Consider the following 13,593-nt stretch of genomic DNA (forward strand, 5'->3'; position numbering starts at 1 on the left):
TCTACGAGCATGTACATCATACATATAAAATGTGTAAATATCCGCACACATGAAAATCAACTGTGCAAACTCATCTCACAGCTCCACCTCCTCCTGAACACACTGTAGCTCTGCTGTGCCACACACACACACACGCACAGCTACACTATCATCACATTCAGCCACTATGTTCAGTGTCAACGGGAATTAACAACAGCTTGCGACTCTCCTGTTGTCTCTGCTTCTACACCAGGTTACGTTCCACCGTCTGTGCGTTCCTTCCCTGGTTTGAAAATAGCTTCAGTAGAGTTACTTGTGGAGACTCGGCACTTGGATGCAGTGCAGTCACAAGTTACAGTTCTTGCCTCACGGTGCTTCCTCCTCAGTTTGAAAAATGTCTTGACTCACCCAAGTGCTTTCAAGGACACATTATTTCATTTTAGGTTATTTGGCAGGCCTGGCACTTTTTGTCTCACTACAGTTCATCATATGAGTCAAAGAAGATTGTCATAGATCCATCCAACTCAAATGCAGATGCTTTTGAAAGTGTCACATCAGTCTTGAAAAGGTAGCTTAGAGAACTTGTTAGGCAATTGACAGAAAATTCATTAGCATACATTTCAATAGTGAGCAGTCTACCAGTATTTATCATTTTCCAACCAGAAATGTGAAAGTATGTGGTTTAAGATTCCAAACTGTTGCTATAGTAAATTGAATATCTGAACAAGCAATTTCATCATTTTTATAGTTTTGGGGTTTTTTTGCATTTCAAAAATCAAAATATAAATACATAAAGAATATTAGGGTTGTGAATGTTCACCCCTACTAAAAATCCAGATATCTTACAGGAATAAAATTGATTATCTGGTTACCATGTTCTGCTGGGAAACCTTGGAAAACATTTGCAGCTCAAGTACACCCCCTCATTATAATGGCACTCCCCAATGAAAGTGGCCCTCCTGCAAGACAATGTGTCCTGCTACACCACAAAAACTACTCTGGCAATGGCCTGAGCAATATGAAAGAGCTCAAGGCATCGACCAAATTCAACAGATCTTATACTGACAGTCTAAGGCCAACAGCAATGCACGGTGTGCAGGTGGATGAAATGTCTTTACAAATGTAAAAACGCTTGATTAAAACTATGGCAGAACAAACAGTCATCACGCCAGTATCAAAAATGACTTGTTAATAGTATCAAGGACTACAGCTTTTTTTCTGAAATGCTTGTCCATTGAAATGCCAAAAAACAGACTAAACAAGTTCAATCTATTGTTCACTAACCACTTCTGGTCTACAAACAACAAACTATATAAAAAAAATATTAATTAATTAAAAAAAGAACTCTGGAAAATATGTGCTGCCTTAATAAGAAGATGGCATGTTTGCCAGATCAGGATCTGATAAGAAAAAAAAAAAAAGTGCAGTTTCCTGGTGGGAAAAACTTGAGAACTTGTTGTGAGTATTGGATCTCTCAGACATGAAGGGGTCATTTTCATGATCAGAGTATGTGCCTGTATGTCAGCAAGAGGACAGTGATAAGAAGAATAAGCTGCTGTTACCTGGGCATCAGCTGGGATGCTGTCATTACCACCAGTTTGCTAGTTGACACAGGAGGGACAACTAAGTAGCATAGAAATCATTACTCACCTCATTTGTCAACATTCATTCACCAAATATCCTGACAGTGTGGTTGCGAGCATCACCAACAGTGCTTGGCTACTCTGTCAGGCTTCTGCAGCCAATTAGCCAGCGACGGTTATCCCTTAGTAAATGTGCCAGTTCGCTACACAGAGTAAAAGTCACTTGTGTCCTCCTCTTCAGCAATCTACACTCTTCTTTTCCAAATGTTTAGTAACCCTCAAAGACTAATCCGATATTATTAGGAGAAATCTGATTTTCTATGAATAAGCATCAATGCCTATTTGGAATAGGAAATGGGCTTCCACATTCACAAACTAGGGCAAAGGAAAAACAAACAATCTTTGTTGAGTATGACTTACTGTGCGCATTACAGCTGGACCCATACTGGATTTTTCAGCCAGCACTGATATGGTTTTGGCTTCTGTATTGACACATCAGTCAATTGTCACATACTAATGTCTAATAATAGCTCAAATTAAGCTGTGAAAAATAAAAGTTGTACGTAAATTCTACCACAAACATACGTAGGATGCATACACAGAAACATCCGTGACTGGGTGGCAATCAACGCATTGGTCCAACCTTTTGCTTGAAAGTGGCCGAGAGAGACCAGTGCCCTTTAAGATGCTTCCTGGGAGATTCTTGATGAATTAAACATGACAGAACTGCTAACCTCTGAATACCGCAGACATGGGCACGTTTATGCCACCCACCTACACCGCAACAGGGAGGTCAACTGATGTCACAGCGGCCCCAGGGTCAAACCCCAGATGGTGAGAAAGAAGGGTGCAGGGGTCATTCCTCAATGACAGGATTATATGAGCTAGCTTTTCACAGTATGAAGATGTTTATCAACATCCAAACCATTTGTCATTCTGACTAAGATGGAGTTGTCCTGCGGAAACTGCCCGCATGTTAAAAAAAGATTTTAGTTTTTGTTTACTGCGCCAACCACAACTGAAAACGAGACCAACAACCACAACAGTGAGCCTCGCTACCACATCAGCCAGTTATGTTCTCCATCTCACCATCTGCTGTAGTCCACCCACATAAATCTCTCATAACACTTGATCTGGACAGTAGCCTGCAAATGCCCAGGAGGGCAAAGCAGATGGTGTGGTTGCAGGCCAAGCATTTAGCCTCTGAAAAGCAGGCAAATTTAAAAATCGAACGGGCACTGAAGGAAGTCAAATAGTCTACCTTCCACTGCTTCTGCGGCATTAGGCTGCCTTGTTTGCTTACCTGGAGCGAAGCGAGTCTATTCCGAAAGCAAAGCCTGCAAAATAAAAACTGTCTGCTCTCGCCTAGTTTGAAAACTTCCCAACTTCTAATGCTGCCAACAGAAACCATGCCGGACATAAGGATAAATTAATTTGTGCAAAACTGGTTGGATTTGTGCATACATAACTATTCCTCCAGGCAGCTGACTGGTTTGTGCAGCAGAACAAACTGCCTCATGTGAACACTTGTGTGTTGCAGGAAGAAAAACAGCAAGCCAAAATCTCTATTCAAATTCTGGCAGTTCACTAACCTGTACTTCCATACACGAACCACTGAAGCACAACCGATGCAACTTGCACTTAATGTGTCATCTGAGTTTTCTTGGTGTTTTGGCACATGGGTGATTTCCTAAAACGCAATACAGGTCGGTACATAAAAGCTGTATTTGTTTTTGATTGACTCATACCTCCTGCTGCAGCACCAGTCCTGGCTGTTAGCTTAGTGCGTGACAAAACAATTCAGTGACTTTAATGGTTCGATGTAGCCCAACTGAAATGAGCGACTAGTTCTGATAGTTTTACACCGAAATGTGTGCTCATACTGAATAGTTGTAAATTGTCATTCGTTTCATTCCTCTTGGTGCGCTTTCCTTTTATTCAAGCAGCGAGGAAAGCACTAAAATCAAACAATATTAAATGGAGTTTGGAAGAGAGAAAAAAAAGCTCCCTTCTCCCGACTGGGTGCGGAGGGGACGTATCGGCGCTATCGTTGCCGCAGAAAAACACAAGAGGAAAGTTTGCGACAGGAGTTCTCGACTCCTCGCAGTGCTCTGGCAGTGAATTTCGGCGCCTGCTAAAACCTCACCGAAGAGAAAAACATGAAAACTTACCGTGCGATAACAGCTACCTTCCAGCCAGCGTATCCGAGGCAAAAAGCGAGAAAGGAGAACCGACAAAAAGCTTTTTGCGACGCCAAGTTTCCTCTTCCCTCAGCGAAACCGACCAGCCTCACTTAAGACGCGTTGTGACATTTAATGAGTAGGGGGAAGTGTTCAAATAAAGCGAAAACAAAAAGAAAGAGCCTCTGCTCGGTCGGTGCGTGTCTGTGTTGACGAGCTGGAGGAACGTTAACACGCAACGGGCGGCTTTCTTTGTTCCTGCTGCCTGCAGCCTGCTCCGTGGATATTATCACCGCTCGTGTGTCCCTCACAGCCGCTGATTGGCTGGAGGCTCGGGATCAAGGAAAGGTGACCGGTGTCAAGTTAGCATGCCTCACACCACGTTTTCCGAGAATACAACATCCACGAAGACACACACACGCACATCCCCCAGTTGTTATCGTATTCCGTGCTTTCGCGTGTATGACGCATGTGTGGTGTCGCGTCGCAATTTATTTATTTACACCCGCTGGATGTGTTTGTTGCTGAAAGTTGTGTTTCCTGAACGTGACCAACACCGTGCTTTTATTTTTGTAAGTATAATTACTGGAGTTCCCGTCTTTTCTTGCAGCTGGTTCGAAACTTGACGCAGGGTGGAGACCACTTCATGCCTTACATAGTTTTATTCTGAGCATCTGTCTGTAACTTTATTCATTTACTTGAGTTTGATTTATTTTATTTTTTTTTAAATTACAAATACATTGCTTCTCATTTCTACACAGATGATTATATTTATTTCATTGATTCTGTATTTCACGTCAGGTAAAAGTATGCAGCCTATAACTATCTTGGACATATGTAATCCTTACATGAAACCCACTTCTACTTCCCTGTGCGCTTGATTAATGTGCATGCTGTATTTTGAATGCTTTCAAATAATTCATGTTCAGTGGAAAAGGACCTCTAAGCAGTCATTAAGTAGGAGCAGATTTACGGATTAAACCCAAACTAATGGGTTAGCAGGCTTATGTCTTGTATCTAACGACCCTTAGCACAAATAACGTCTACACCAGCCCACAGCTATGAGATTTATCCTAACCCTTACCCTTCGCTCGTTCGCACCCAAGAGCAAGTGCCGAGAGGTTTCACTGTAACAAACTGTGACCATACCCGATATGATGTAAACAGTTGTGCAACTGTTCTGAATATTAATTCCCTTTCCTCTATCCCAGTCCAATTAAGAGACACGTCTATTTGTACCTCACCTATAACAGTATACAGCAGATTTAAACAGGAGCAGGCAGGTCGATAATAAACCCCAGGATGAAATTAGGCTCAGTGTGAAAACTAGACCACTAGTGCTACTGCTCCCTGAGCAGCTGTCCTCGAATCAATTTCAAAGAGAAGCGGAGGATTGAAGTTGATGGGTTTAACACACCAGGGACCACTTGCCTCTCGATGTAAAACACAATTGAATTTCTCCGATCCTCTTTAGGGAATAGTTCAACATTTTGATAAACGTTTTGATTATTTTCTTGCCCAAAGTGAAAGGGAACCTCCACCAATTGTACTCATTAATGTGTGTTTACAGGTCTTGGGGAGTACTACTGCATATGCAAGAAAAACAAAAACTAGTGTAAAGTCGTTTATGTAAGCTAGATGTAGTCTGATAAATTGCCTCCAGTGAAGTCACTAGTAAGTAAAGTTATCAAATCAATCTAGTCAGTAAAAAGAACAATATTTCCATCAAAAATGTAGCAGAGTGTCATTATAGACTGAATGCAATATGTCTGTCATGAAGTCAGAGAGCTATAGTGTCTCCGGTTAATCTCAGGGAAACACAGACAGTTTCATCTGAACATGACTCAGAGCTCCCATGCTGCTTGTGTGCGAGCATGCATGCAGTGGATCTGCTGTTGTGTAAGAGCAAGTTTTGTGCATATCTATTGTTTGTGAACGAGTCTGTGAGACTGCGAGTCAGGATGCGTGCGTCGGCCCGTCCGCCCGCTTTTTCAGCGCTGACATCAATGAAGTGTCGGCAGCTCACACAGAATCCTCCCCAAGTCCTCCGACAGACACTTGTTCTCATTCTCTTGCCTTTTCATTACGTCGTCTGCCTCACTTCCCCTCGCAACTTTTATCAAATCCATTCCTCACGTGTCACCCCTCGATCCTGTGGGTCACCCTCCCTCCAGAAGGATTGTTGGAGCCGGTCATGACTGGATGGTGTGCTCAGTCAAACAATGTCAGTGAATCACCACGAGCATTGCCGCTTCGTAGAAAATATAGGGGAGTACTTTGTCTCAACTTGGCTGAACTCAGTTTCACTTTGGAGCCCATATGTAGGTGATTTGTGTTTGTGTGCATGTGCCACAGAGAGATGTCCCTAAATTCACCCGGGCCAGTGTGCTTCTCACAGCCGAACACAGTGGGGGGAGGGATCAAACAAAGCCAAAGTTAAGTGTGCTCATGTGTTCTGTGAACGCATCCCACTCCAAATCTTTACTCCAAACTTTTGTCCTTTTGGAGTCTGATTGTTGGAAACCAATGATGCACGGTGTAGAAAGTATGGACCATTTTTCTTTTTAAATTAAAGTAGTTTCATTGAACTTGCAGTCCTGGACGTCCCTGTGGAAAAACACAGTATGAGCACCACTGCTTACCATAGTAAAGGTGCTGATATGGCTAAGCGCGGTCATTTGTTTTGGCGGAGATTAAAAAACAAAAAAAAGATGACTTTTTTAAAAAAAACATTTTTTTTCTTTTTGAATCACAGGTATTAGCAGCGAATGTTTGAGATTATGGTGAAACCGAGCTGAGCTTTTTTTAGTACTGCTACCGTTAATAATTAAAGTCTAATGACAATTGCGCTAGGACCAGCTGTACGTTGTTTTTTTTTGCTAACTAGCTAAACTAAGATGCTGGACATCAGTTTGTTAGCATTGTCATTTCTAGAATGTTGATGTTTAACAGGTCCAAAAGACTGCTGCGCCTTTATGATTCATTCATGCAAAAATATGCATGACCGGAAGAACGGGAAAACTCCCATATGTCCAAGTTGTTATGAGATACAAACAAAAAATACATCATCTTCTTAAGTTAGCTGAATATAGTATTTGTGTTCACCCGTGTCTGTTTTTTGGTTGGTTGGTTGGTTGGTTGGTTGGTCTGTTTGTCAGCAGGATTGCACAAAAACTACTGAACAGATTTCTACAAAACCTGGATGGAGGCTGGGTCTCAGCACAGAAGAGAGCCCATGAACTTTTGGTAAGGATCTGAATAAAGGGACAGATCCAATAATCTTTTTCTCACCTTCTTTAAAATTGCAAGACAGGCCCTTTTTTGGGGACATATTGGTTATTTCTCGGGGATTTGGATTTCACTGAAAAATATCAGGCATATTTAGATGGCTGTTATCTGTTAGTGAGTACAAAAGGCGACTTTGTGCCTTGGTGGAGGCATGCTCTGTTGTCAGAGCCATCCTAGTTGTGTTACTGCCAGCAGTGATGGTGTTGCCGCCATGTTGCGAGCAGTCTTGATATTACAGTTCCTTTCACAGAGTGGGAAATATCAAACCTGTCAGAAATCCCTGATATTTCCAACTCGGGATTACAATTACATCTTGGAGGCTGGTGTGTATGGTGTTTCCCACTCAGCTGCTCAAATAGCTTTGAGTACACAGAGTCTCGCAAGGGCCACTGAAGCGTGGCTGGAGACTAGTGAGCGAGAACAAGAGTACATCAAGATAAAGGTTCTAAATCAACAAAGAGAAAAAAAATAATCCGAAGACCTTAAAAGGTGTATAGCTGGGTGACTTTACAACATCCCTCTGATCACAGAACAGTCATGGTAAATAAGAGTTAAGTGCCTGGAGACAAAACATGCAGATTCCTCTTAATCCATGCACTTAATGTGCTGTTCATAATGCCTTGCTCATGTCTGCCACACGCTGCCGTTGTTTTTTTCCACTTGGACAGTGTGAGCCGCGGCGGATATCTGAAAGCAAGAACAGAGAGAGAGAGAGAGCGAGAGAGAGAGAGAGAGAGAGGATTGTTTGTCTGAGTCTGGAGCAGCTGCTCACGAATCCAAGCAACCAAGTATTTCACCCTCGGCTGTGGCTGCGTCAGGCCGACAGACGCGCGCTGCGCAGCCCGCTCTGGCTCGAGTTGAAGTTCATGTGCTCAGCCAGTCAGTAACTCACCTGGAGGAGACGGTCTCGCAGGCACAGCCGAGTGCCTCCAATTACTGGTGGGGGTTAGAATGAGGCAGTACAGGAGACGATGTGGACGCGCGGAGCCTCTAACGGCGTGTGGACGGACGGATTTCATACATTGATCTCATTCTAAGGTTAAGTATTTGGGTTTAAATGTAGCCTAGATTGAACCATAATAAAGCTATTTCATTGTCGGAGAAAGTAATTCAATCAAAGGACAATTTTCTGATTCAACATAAAAGCACCAGTGTTAAGCACGAACACAGCTCAAAGGGGCCGTTGACTGATTTCGCACACGAGAATCAGTTTTTTTACTCTAATTCAAAACGCTGCTGCTCGAGTCCTACCAAGAACCAAAAGAGTAGATCACATCACTCCAGTTCTCAGACCTTTGAACTGGCCTCCTGTCTCTCAAAGAATAGATTTCAAAATCCTGCTGTTGGGTTATAAAGCACTGAATGGTTTCGGGTCCAAACGACATTTCTGATCTGCTGCCAACTTCTGAACCGTCCAGACCTCTGAGGCCGTCAGGTACAGGTCTGCTGTGAGTGCCTAGAGTCAGAACTGAACACGGAGGAGCAGCGTTTAATTATTACGAGCCACATATCTGGAACAAACTCCCCGAAAACAGCAGGTCTGCTCCGACTCTCACCTCTTTTGAATCAAGACTGTTTAACACTGCTTTTCACTGGAGCAATGTTAATGCTTTGAACTGCACTGTGACTTTTGTTTTTCTAGTCTTGTCTCTTTTTAAACCTTTTCTATTTCAGCCGAATTTCCTGTTTCTTAACTTGTTTTAATGTTTTGTTTCTTTCCACTTGTTTTTAACGTATTTTAAATGCAAATTTCAATGTTATTTATATGCCCCTGTAAAGCACTTTGAGTTGCCGTGTGTCTGAATTGTGCTATACAAATTAGCTCGCCGTGCCTTACACCACATATCCTGTGTGAGCAGCGCGTGGTGGATCGTCTGGCTTTTTACTCCGTCGCTCATGCAGACACCTATTTGCTGCTGCGTCAGGCACGCAGTTCGCTGCCAGAATAGACCTGAAAGCGATCTGTGGACAGACGTACTGACATTCAGGAAATACATCTTGCTCAGTTCAGTGCACTCACGGGCAGGGGCGCTTCTAGTGGGGGGCCGACAGGGGCCATTGCCCCCGTAACTCTGAGTCTGGACCCCCCTGTGGCCCCCCTGACAGGGAGTCTGCATCAATAATACAGTGACAGATTTCTTGCAATGATTTTGTTTTAAAGGGAAAGTCATAAATAAAGTGTCTCAGCAGTTTACTACCCAATCAAAATTGCTGAAATTGTAAACACTGTTTTGTCTGAATGAGGGATTTATCTTTTTTTCTGGGTTGTATGTGCCCCCTAACAAAAAAGTGGCCCCAACCTGGCCCCCCTATTAAAACTGGTCTAGAACCGCCACTGCTCACGGGCATTGTTGCTACTGCCATACTTGGTCAAGTCTGACCTCTTACGGTGGCTAATGTGAGCTGGAATGACCCAACTTTTTTTTATCACCAAGTCAGTTTACTGACTCTTTTCCGCGTGTGCTGCTCATAGATTAGGTTTTAGATTATATTTAGAAATATCCCTTAATTGTCTTTAGGCGTCGGCGGCCATTGCTTGTAGCCAAAGCTCTGGCCTCAAAGTCTCAGGGAAGCCACAGCGCCGCTAGCTAATGTAATGCGACTTTTTTCATAGTCAAACTGAATGGGCGATGTAAGTAAGGAATCAGGTGAAAGATTTGATTGGACTTACTCGTGGCTTAGCAGATACAGAGTTGTGCTGTCGGCGGCCATCCACACCTTCCTCAATGTGGCACAGTGCAAGTAGGAAAAGAATAAATCAGAGCACGGCCAAAACTTTCGGGAGGTGTAGGATGTAGTTTTTGCAGGATGAGACCCCCCCAAAAAAACCACACCGACCATGATATCGCTCTGCTAGCTGTGACCAGCGAGCTAACTTGTTAGTCGCAAGTCTGGTTTTATTTGGTGGAGCTAGCTAATTGCCGCAAATCGGATTTTATCGGATCCATTCATGGTTTTGGGCCCAGAGTCAAGGATGATGAACAAAAAGGGTTTATATTTACTTCATATTCCACTGTCTCAAAACTGCGATGATGCCACCTCCGATGTAGCTTGAGACCTAAAGAAGGAAAGCTCTGTTGCATACGTAAAGGTTTAAAACGCCTTTAATCTGTACGCACAATCACAACATGGGATTACCTTTTTTTTTCATGAAGCCCGACAACAGAAAACAGCACAGCACGGAGCCAACAGAACTGTCAAAATAGAAACTGAAAATGGGAAACCGCATTTTTCTGTCTCTTTTCTCCGCCCGCCTTTCTCTTCCACCCCAGTTCAGAGGTAAAAGAAGGTGCCAGTCATAACACTCTACCGGCCCCAGCAGGTTTCTGGCTGTCGTTTCACATTGTGTCCCCGCTGCTCAGTTTAAAAGTGAGGCACAACCAGCACCCTGAGGCCCTTTGTATTATTCCAGGAACGCTGGCGGATCGTGCAGCATGTTTTGGGAGAACACTCCTCCCTTTCAGTTTGGCACAAAATAAATACGTGCGGCGTCTCACTCAGGCTGGTCCTGCTGGAGCTAATGTGATGATGTGGTGCTGCTGTTCGGGCCGGGGAATGACCGTGAATTAGGTAAGTGTGTTCAGTTCAGCTCAGGCTGTACCATCATTCGTCCAGCTTATATCTGTCATTCATTCCTTCTTTTCTCAGCAAATGTACATGCAGCAGTCTGCCTCACTTCGTGTCACAACTGCTGTCTGAGGTACAGGATACAGTTTCACATTCGGTGGTGGGTCTTCACTCTTCCAACGACTTCTCCCAGAACTGCTGGGAGAAGTCAGCGGCGGCTCAACACCACCACCTGGTGGCTGGAAATCGACCCCATAAACTGCATTGTGCAATTGTACAGTTTCCTCGATTGCTCAAGCGCCTTTCTCTGAGACACGGGTACAATTGAAACGACAGTACGATCGGCACAACAGCTTCCAGCACAAAACTTCTGCATGAGGCCAATTATTTCAAATAATGGGTCAAAAGTAAACACACAGTTTACTAGTTTCACCCTCATCAAAAAATAAAACAAAAGTTCCCTTTTGAAGTCAAGGCAATCTAATGTATCGGGGACTGTGTCTGTACAGCAGAAGACTAAAATATTGTCATTTCGCATCGAGACTTACAGAGATCAGAATGTCCTCTCCAGCTGACTGAATGAATTCATGTCATGCAAACACCAGCTTCAACAGTTCATTAGCGATTTTCACTCGCCAGTGTTCACCCGTCTTGAGTGTAAAAACACGTCTCAGATCCACATATATTTGGAAAAACGGTTTAGAAATGAAAACGTTGTATGCAAAAGTCTAACTCTCTGCTTCAGCTTCTCCCAGCCAGGCTATGAGGTTGGTTGTCCTCCCGTTCATAAATCCACTTCTCCGTCTGACCCTTGCATCAGACACAGGAGGGCCCATTAGCCCCATGTCACACACGTTGTTAACCCAGGCTTAACCTGAGCCCAGGGTAATGAGATTCCCACTGCATGTCAACTAGCGCGGGGTTAAATGCCTGTTGGAAGAGGCAGCTAATGTTCACATTCCAGACTGATGTGCGACGACTGTTTACTTTCGCCCTGTCGACTGTTGATTTTCAAGGGATAACCCTGCTGCAGGGCCCTAGGCTAACATCACAGTTCACCCAGGGTTATGCCAGTGTGAAAGCTTCTTCTTTCCTCGCCTGGGCCGAGGGAGGTTCTGAGAATGCTTTAAGCCCCGGTCTGTGGTGCAGCGTGAAAGGCTTTAGTGTGTACTTCAGTTGTCTTTCTTTGTGAATGGATGCCCTCGTGCTATATTGTGCTTTTTTACGCAACATTAATGGGGAATTTGGGTTGAATTTTGCTATCAATAATAATTAATGATTATCAGGGCTCATTATTAATCATGATATATAACAAGATCCAATTTACATTAGATCGCCCAGGAGCACCACTCTTGAGGAAGGGAGATGATAGCCAATTTAAGAATTCAGTCTCATAAAAGGCAGTAAACTGTTAATTTTTATCTCTGATTAATAATGAACTTAATAACTAAAACCAAAATAACCACAACAGCTAGTAATGGTCGAAGGATTTAGAAGTCCCTGACAGAGTAGAGGTTGGCAACATTCACCATTGTACAATACTAAAGAGATAGCATGTAGGTTCCGAAGTCTTTTATTTAACACACATAATGAAAACACACTAACTAACATTTAATGTATACAAGTGTGTGTGTGTGTGTGTGTGTGTGTGTGTGTGTGTGTGTGTGTGTGTGTGTGTGTGTGTGTGTGTGTCTGGAAGAACCAAGCAAAATGGTTGGACTCAGGTCCAAGATGGTGGATCACCACTTGTTTCTTGATAGGAAAGAACAGAGAAACAACGGTGATGCTCACACCATGTGCCCACTAGGTGTGATTAGTCCAGGCTGAAGGAGTGTGTTTGTGTGTGTGTGTGTGTGTGACATGGTGCCAGGATAAGAGAGATGGTTAGTTGCATGCAAACACCCTCAGTCTAGCCCTTCTCACACAGAGATGCCGCATCATTGCCGCAGCAGCGGCATTCAGTATTGGAAATACTGGAAACATGACTCCAAACATGTTGCTTGTCCTGTTAACAAACTGCTCTTTGTTAACATGTTTGCTGTGTCAATTTAAAAGGTGACAGACAGTTTTATGTTTAAAGTTGGCTAGTGCTGTCTGTTTATGCAGGTTTAAAAGTACAATGTGTAAGGATTTGCCACCTGTTGAATTCATACAAATAGTGGACAGCACAGCACCAGCACCAACTGCTGTTTATCGTAGATTGTTGTTAGCAAGTTAGCTCGGTTAGCCGAGCAGCCAGCTGTCCTGACTGTTGGTCCTCACGTTGATCGCGCATGAGCTTTGGACCGGGACAGGATGGGGCTAGCTGGTTAGCATGCTAAACAGACTTTACAATACAATGCATAGACATCATAACATGAGAACTGTTATGCCCTCAGATTGTGTTGATAATTTGAAGTAGTTTGTAATTTTGGGGAAGAAATTTGAATCAGAAGAGAAAGAATCTAAAATTACCGATTTATTTTATGCCTAAACAAACTAAATACTAGGGCTGGGTATCACCAGGTACCTCGCGATACGATAGAGTCACGATATTTTGCTCACAATAACGATAATATCACGATACAGCGATTCTGCGATAATCGATATATTGCAAGAAATTTCATCCACGATACATCACGATATCTGTGTCACTGAAGAAATTCAGAATTTATTGACTGCACTGAATCCATTTCACAGGAATTACAAAACATTGTCAATCAATTTCACATGAATGACAGCCAAGTAAACAAAGATTGTATTGCAGTGTCTCTTCTTAACACACACACTGACTACAGCTATCATTAAATATCTATATGTGTGGGTTTCAGAGCTACTTAAACCGTTTTTTAAATTTGATTTGGTTGTATATCTATGTTTGAATAAAGATAAAGCTGTCCTTCGAAGAGGAGTGGTGGTGATGGACCAAAAAAAAATTTTTTTTTTTTTTTTTTTTTTACATTTTTAAATATCGATATTTGGCACCAGTGTATCGATAACGTACCTCAAGACGAAAT

General features: G+C 43.0%; 1 protein-coding gene across 2 annotated transcripts in view; it reads right to left on the minus strand.

Annotated features, from left to right (window-relative positions):
• LOC115574368 (SPRY domain-containing SOCS box protein 4) overlaps positions 1–4,185 on the minus strand; it is a 54,043-nt gene extending 49,858 nt beyond the window's left edge. Inside the window, exon 1 of one of the 2 annotated variants that reach the window (XM_030405868.1) lies at positions 3,734–4,185. The gene's annotated coding sequence lies outside the window, so the exon portion shown is untranslated. The remainder of the gene's footprint in view (positions 1–3,733) is intronic. The other variant, XM_030405862.1, reaches the window with a different exon arrangement.
• Between the last annotated feature and the right edge of the window lie 9,408 nt (positions 4,186–13,593).

This window comes from Sparus aurata, chromosome 2 (genome assembly GCF_900880675.1).
Source record: "Sparus aurata chromosome 2, fSpaAur1.1, whole genome shotgun sequence".
In the NCBI taxonomy this organism is placed as follows: Eukaryota; Metazoa; Chordata; class Actinopteri; order Spariformes; family Sparidae; genus Sparus; species Sparus aurata.